The following is a 6,042-nucleotide window of genomic DNA, read 5'->3' on the forward strand; positions in this document are numbered from 1 at the left end:
TCATACTATGCTAGATTGTCACGCTAAGACCATGACGTTGGCGATGCCGGGATAACCAAGGATCGAGTGGAGAGGTTCTCTAGATTATATTCCCACCAGAGTGATTTCATATTTGAAGGCCCAACGAATGGTTGGGAAGGGTTGTTTATCTTATTTGGCCTTTGTGAGGGATGTTGGTGCTGATACCCCTACTAATGATTTTGTTCCTATGGTACGAGACTTTTCAGATGTGTTTCTTGCAGACCTGTCGGGCATGCTGCCCGACAGAGATATTGACTTTGGTATTGACTTGGTGACGGGCACTGTGCCCATTTCTATTCCTCTATATCGTATGACACCAACTGAGTTGAAGGAGTTGAAAGAGCAGCTTCAGGAACTTCTTGATAAGGGGTATATTAGGCCTAGTGTGTCGCCTTAGGGTGCACCGGTTTCGTTTGTGAAGAAGAAGGATAGTACTATGCGGATGTGCATCGAATATAGGCAGTTGAACAAAGTTACAATCAAGAACAAGTATCCTTTGCCGTGCATTGATGATCTATTTGACCAGCTTCAGGGAGCGAAGGTGTTCTCTATGATTGATTTGAGGTCTGGGTATCACCAGCTAAAGATTCGGGACTCAGATATTCTAAAGACAACATTCAGGTTCTATTATGGTCATTATGAGTTCCTTGTGATGTCTTTTGGGCTGACCGACACCCTAGAAACATTCATGCATCTAATGAACAATGTATTTCAGCCTTATCTCGACTCATTTTTCATAGTATTCATTGATGATATCCTGGTGTACTCTCATAGCCAGGAGGAGCATGCCCAGCATTTGAGGAATGTGTTGCAGCAGTTGAGAGAGGAGAAATTTTATGACAAGTTCTCCAAGTGTGAGTTTTGGCTTAGTTCGGTGGCATTCTTGGGGCACGTAGTGTCCAGTGAGGGGATTCAGGTGGATCCAAAGAAGATAGAGGCGGTTCAGAGTTGGCCCAGGTCGTCCTCAACTACAGACATTTAGAGCTTTCTCGGCTTGGCTAGTTATTATCTTCGCTTCGTGGAGGGTTTCTCGTCTATTGCATCGCCTTTGACCAAATTGACCCAGAAGGGTGCTACTTTTAGGTGGTTAGATGAGTGTGAAGAGAGCTTCCAGAAGCTCAAGACTACTTTGACCACAGCTCAAGTTCTAGTTTTGCCTTCAGCTTCAGGCTCTTATATAGTGTATTGTGATGCTTCTCGGATCGGTATTGGGTGTGTCTTGATGCAGGAGGGTAAAGTGATTGCTTATGCTTCACATCGGTTGAAGCCTCATGAGAAGAACTACCCAGTCCATGATTTGAAGTATGCTGCAATCGTTCATGTGTTGAAGATTTGGAGGCATCATCTCTACGGTGTGTCTTGTGAGGTATTTACGGATCATCGGAGTCTCCAACACTTGTTCAAACAAAAGGATCTAAATTTGAGGCAGCGGAGATGGTTGGAGCTGCTAAAAGACTATGATATTACTATTCTGTATCATCCTGGGAAGGCCAATGTGGTGGCTGATGCCTTGAGTAGAAAGGCGGTGAGTATAGGTAGCCTTGCATTCATTCCTGTTGGTGAGAGACCGATTGCAGTTGATGTTCAGGCCTTGGCCAACCAGTTTGTGAGATTAGATGTTTCGGAGCCTAGCCGGGTTCTAGCTTGTATGGTTTCTCGGTCTTCCTTATATGATCGTATCAGAGAGCGCTAGTATGATGATCCTTATTTGCTTGACCTTAAGGACATGGTTCAATACGGTGATGCCAAGGATGTTACTATTGGGGATGATGGGGTGTTGAGGATGCAGGGTCGAATTTGTGTGCCCAATGTAGATGGGTTACGTGAGTTGATTCTTGAGAAGGCCCACAGTTCGCGGTATTTCATTCATCCGAGTGCCGCAAAGATGTACCAGGACTTGAGGCAGCACTATTGGTGGAGGAGAATGAAGAAGGATATAGTGAGGTTTGTAGCTCGGTGCCTAAATTTCCAGCAGGTTAAGTATGAGTATCAGAGACCGGGTGGATTGCTTTAGAGGCTTGAGATTCCAGAGTGGAAATGGGAGCGTATCACCATGGATTTTACAGTTGGGCTCCCACGGACTTCGAGAAAGTTTGATGCTATTTGGGTGATTGTGTATCGGCTGACCAAGTCCGCACACTTCATTCCAGTTGGGACTACTTATTCTTCACAGCAGTTGGCTGAGATTTACATCTGTGAGATTGTTCGCCTTCACGGTGTGCCAGTGTCAATCATTTCAGATCGGGGCACATAGTTTACATCATAGTTCTGGAGAGCCGTGCAGCGAGAGTTGGGCACCCAGTTTGAGTTGAGTAGAGCATTTCACCCTCAGACAGACGGACAGTCCGAGCGCAGTATTCAGATATTGGAGGATACAATACGTGCTTGTGTCATAGATTTCGGGGGTTCTTTGGATCAGTTTCTGCCTCTCGCGGAGTTTGCCTACAAGAATAAATACTAGTCGAGTATTCAGATGGCTCCGTATGAGACTTTGTATGGAAGACAGTGTCGATCTCCAGTGGGTTGGTTTGAGCCATGTGAGGCTAGACTATTGGGTACTGACTTGGTTTAGGATGCTTTGGACAAGGTTAAATTGATTCAGGATTGGCTTCGCATGGCGTAGTCTAGATAGAAGAGTTATGTTGATAGGAAAGTTTGTGATGTTGCTTTTATGGTTGGGGAGAAGGTACTGCTTAAGGTGTCACCCATGAAGGGTGTTATGAGGTTCGGGAAGAAAGGCAAGTTGAACCCTCAGTATATTGGGCCATTTGAGGTACTTCAGAGGATTGGAGAGGTGGCTTAAAAGCGTGCCTTTCCACCTAGTTTGTAGAGTGTGCATCCATTATTTCATGTTTCTATGCTCCGGAAGTATGTCGGCGATTTGTCTCATGTTTTGGATTTCAGCATGGTTCAGTTGGATGGTGATTTGACTTATGATGTAGAGCCGGTGACCATTTTGGATCGCAGGTTCGAAAGTTGAGGTCAAAGGACATAGCTTCAGTGAAGGTGTAGTGGAGAGGTCAGCCAGTTGAGGAGGCTACTTGGGAGACCGAGCGGGAGATGCGGAGAAGATATCCATGCCTATTTGAGACTCCAGGTACATTTCTAGACCCGTTCGAGGACGGACGTTTGTTTAAGAGGTGAGGATGTAATGACCCGGTCAGTTGTTTTGCGATATGTAGACCCGTTCCCCCATTTATTGTTCATTCCCTACTTAATTGTTGTTATATGACTTGCCAGGGTAGTTGGTTCGGGTCCGAAGAGGTTTAGGAATGAATTGAGATACTTAGTCTCAAGGTTGAAAGCTTAAGTTGAAAAGGTTAATCGAATGTTGACTTATGTGTAAACGACTCTGAAATGGAGTTTTGATGGTTCTGTTAGCTCTGTTGGGTGATTTTGGACTTAGGAGTATGTCCGGATTGTGAATTGGAGGTCCGTAGTTGAATTAGGCTTGAAATGATAAAAGTTAAAAATTTAGAAGTTTGATCGAGAGTGGACTTTATGGATACCGGGCTTGGATTGGGGTTCCCGAAGTTGGAGTAGGTCTGTGGTGTCATTTATGACTTGTATGCAAAATTTGAGGTCAATCGAACATGATTTGATAGGTTTCGACATCGTTTGTAGATGTTGGAATTCCTTAGTTTCAATAGGCTTGAATTGTGGAACGATTCGTGTTTTTGATGTTGTTTCATGTTATTAGAGGGATTGACTAAGTTCATATCATGTTTTAGGACTTATTAGTATGCTTGATGGAGGTCCTGGGGCCTCGGGTGGAGTTCAGATGATTTTCGGATCAAGTTTGGAGTTAAAGGGGGTGTTGTAGTTGTAGCCTTCTGGTGTGAACACACATGCGGAGCTTTGGTCGTAGTTGCGAGCTCGCAATTACGGGCTTGGGAAGAGCATATGTGATTTTGAAGGGAGAGGGTGCATTGGTCGCAGGTGCGAGGGAACTTTCCGCGCCTGCATGGCCGCAGATGCGGCAACTGGGGCACATAAGCGAAAATGTAAATTGGGGCTAGGTCTGCAGAAGCGGCAGTGTGACTCGTAGAAGAGAGTCCACGGGAGCGGAATCATAGTCCTTAAGAGCTGAGAAACACGCATAAGTGGAAGAAGGGTCGCTTCTGCGACACCTCAGAAGCGGGTACGTTGCCGCAGGTGCCAGAAGGCCTAGGTAGTGTATTAAAAATGAGGGTTCCATGGTTTTCTTCATTTTGAAAATTTCAAGCTCGGGATTAGTCAATATTTCAGAGGATTTTCAAGGGGTTTCTTCACGCAAGTCACTTGTGGTTAAATTTATGCAATATTATGTTTCCCCATTGATTTACCCACCTAGATTGTGTGGTTTTGAGGTGTAATTTGGGGGTTTGAGGCTAGGGATTGTCGATTTGGTGTTGGATTTTGGTAAGTTTGGTATGATTGGACTCGTGGCTGGATGGGCTTCCCGATTTTGTTACTTTTGTTAGATTTGGAGACGTGGTCCCGGGGGCCGACTTTTGAGTTGACTTTTTGAATTTTGATTAATAACTTAGTATTTTCTTATGGAAATGATTCCTTTAGCTCGTGTTGATTGTATCGAACTGTTTGTGGCTAGATTCAAGGCATTTGGAGGCCGATTCGCGAGTCAAGGGCGTGTTGGAGTAGGGATTTGCACGGTTTGAGGTAAGTAACAGTTCTAAACTTGGTTTTAAGATTATGAAACCCCGAATTTTGTGTCATGTGATTGGTGTTGAGTTGACTCACATGCTAGGTGACGGGCGTGTGGGCGTGCACCATAGTAATTGTGACTCGGTCAATTCCATGGAACTGTATAGTTAATTAATCTGTTGGTATCTGCATATTCTCCATGTGTTATAAAAATTGAACTGCAAATCATGTTGGAAATCATGCTTAGGCTATGTGTTGATACTGCAGGGACCCCCAGAGGTCATGTTACATGTTGAATTATCTGTTAAAATGCCACTCTGTACTCAGTTATAGTTTTTACTCGCATATTATATCTCAATCTATGTTTTTCCTTATTGATAAATTATATCATCGTTGTTTGGGCTAATTATCATGATTATTGAGAGCCCGAGAGACTGGAGAGATTGATGACTGAATAAGGCCGAGGGCCTGATTGTGTGGATATTTATTGTGATCGGGTTGCACGCAGCATCATATTTTATTGATTTATGCCATGATTGGCTTATTATAGCGCTTGGGCTAAGGAGCCCCTCCAGAGTCTGCACACCCACAGTGAGCGCATGAACCTACTGAGTGCGAGTGCGAGTGCCGACTGACTATGAGGAATGAGTGACTGTGAGGTTGGAATCGATAGGAGGACTGAGTGACTATTACTCTGAGAATATGCCCTTGATTTCATTACTGTGTACTTCAGTTGTCCTATATCACTGTCAGGCCATAAACTAGAGAGTCTTGACCAATTTGAAAGATCATTTAATGTAGTTGAAATAACTGAACTGTAGTTTCTGAGAGATATTATATCCTGTTTCAACTGAACTTGACATGGATTAACTGTTTTGGCTTCAAATGTCGAACTTGAAAGCATGCCTATTTTCCTGTATTGTATTTTCTGTAATTGAACTGTCTCTGTGAAGCTCGTTACTACTTTCAGTCCAATAGTTAGTCTTGTTACTTACTAAGTTGGTTGTACTCACGCTACACCCTACACTTCGTGTGCAGATCCATGTGTTTTCGGACACGATGGGTACTGATTATCTTAGCAGCTTTATCATTCGGAGATTTCGAGGTAGCTGCCCAACGTTCGCAGACCTTGAATCTCCTTCAATATCTTTCATCTTCATGTATTTAGTTTTAGTTTTTTTCATAGACATTATTTTCAGATTTGTATTGTATAGACGCTCATGTACTTAGTGACACCCTGGTTTTGGGAATTTTTGAGTTGAGTTTTGACCTTTTATCCAGTTTATGAAAGCTTTAAATTATTCAAACCTGTTTTAGTTCATCTTTTATCTAAAAGTGTTGGAATTTATTGGGTTGTCGGCTTGCCTAGTACCATGT

The sequence above is a fragment of the Nicotiana tomentosiformis genome, chromosome 12 (assembly GCF_000390325.3).
Source record: "Nicotiana tomentosiformis chromosome 12, ASM39032v3, whole genome shotgun sequence".
In the NCBI taxonomy this organism is placed as follows: Eukaryota; Viridiplantae; Streptophyta; class Magnoliopsida; order Solanales; family Solanaceae; genus Nicotiana; species Nicotiana tomentosiformis.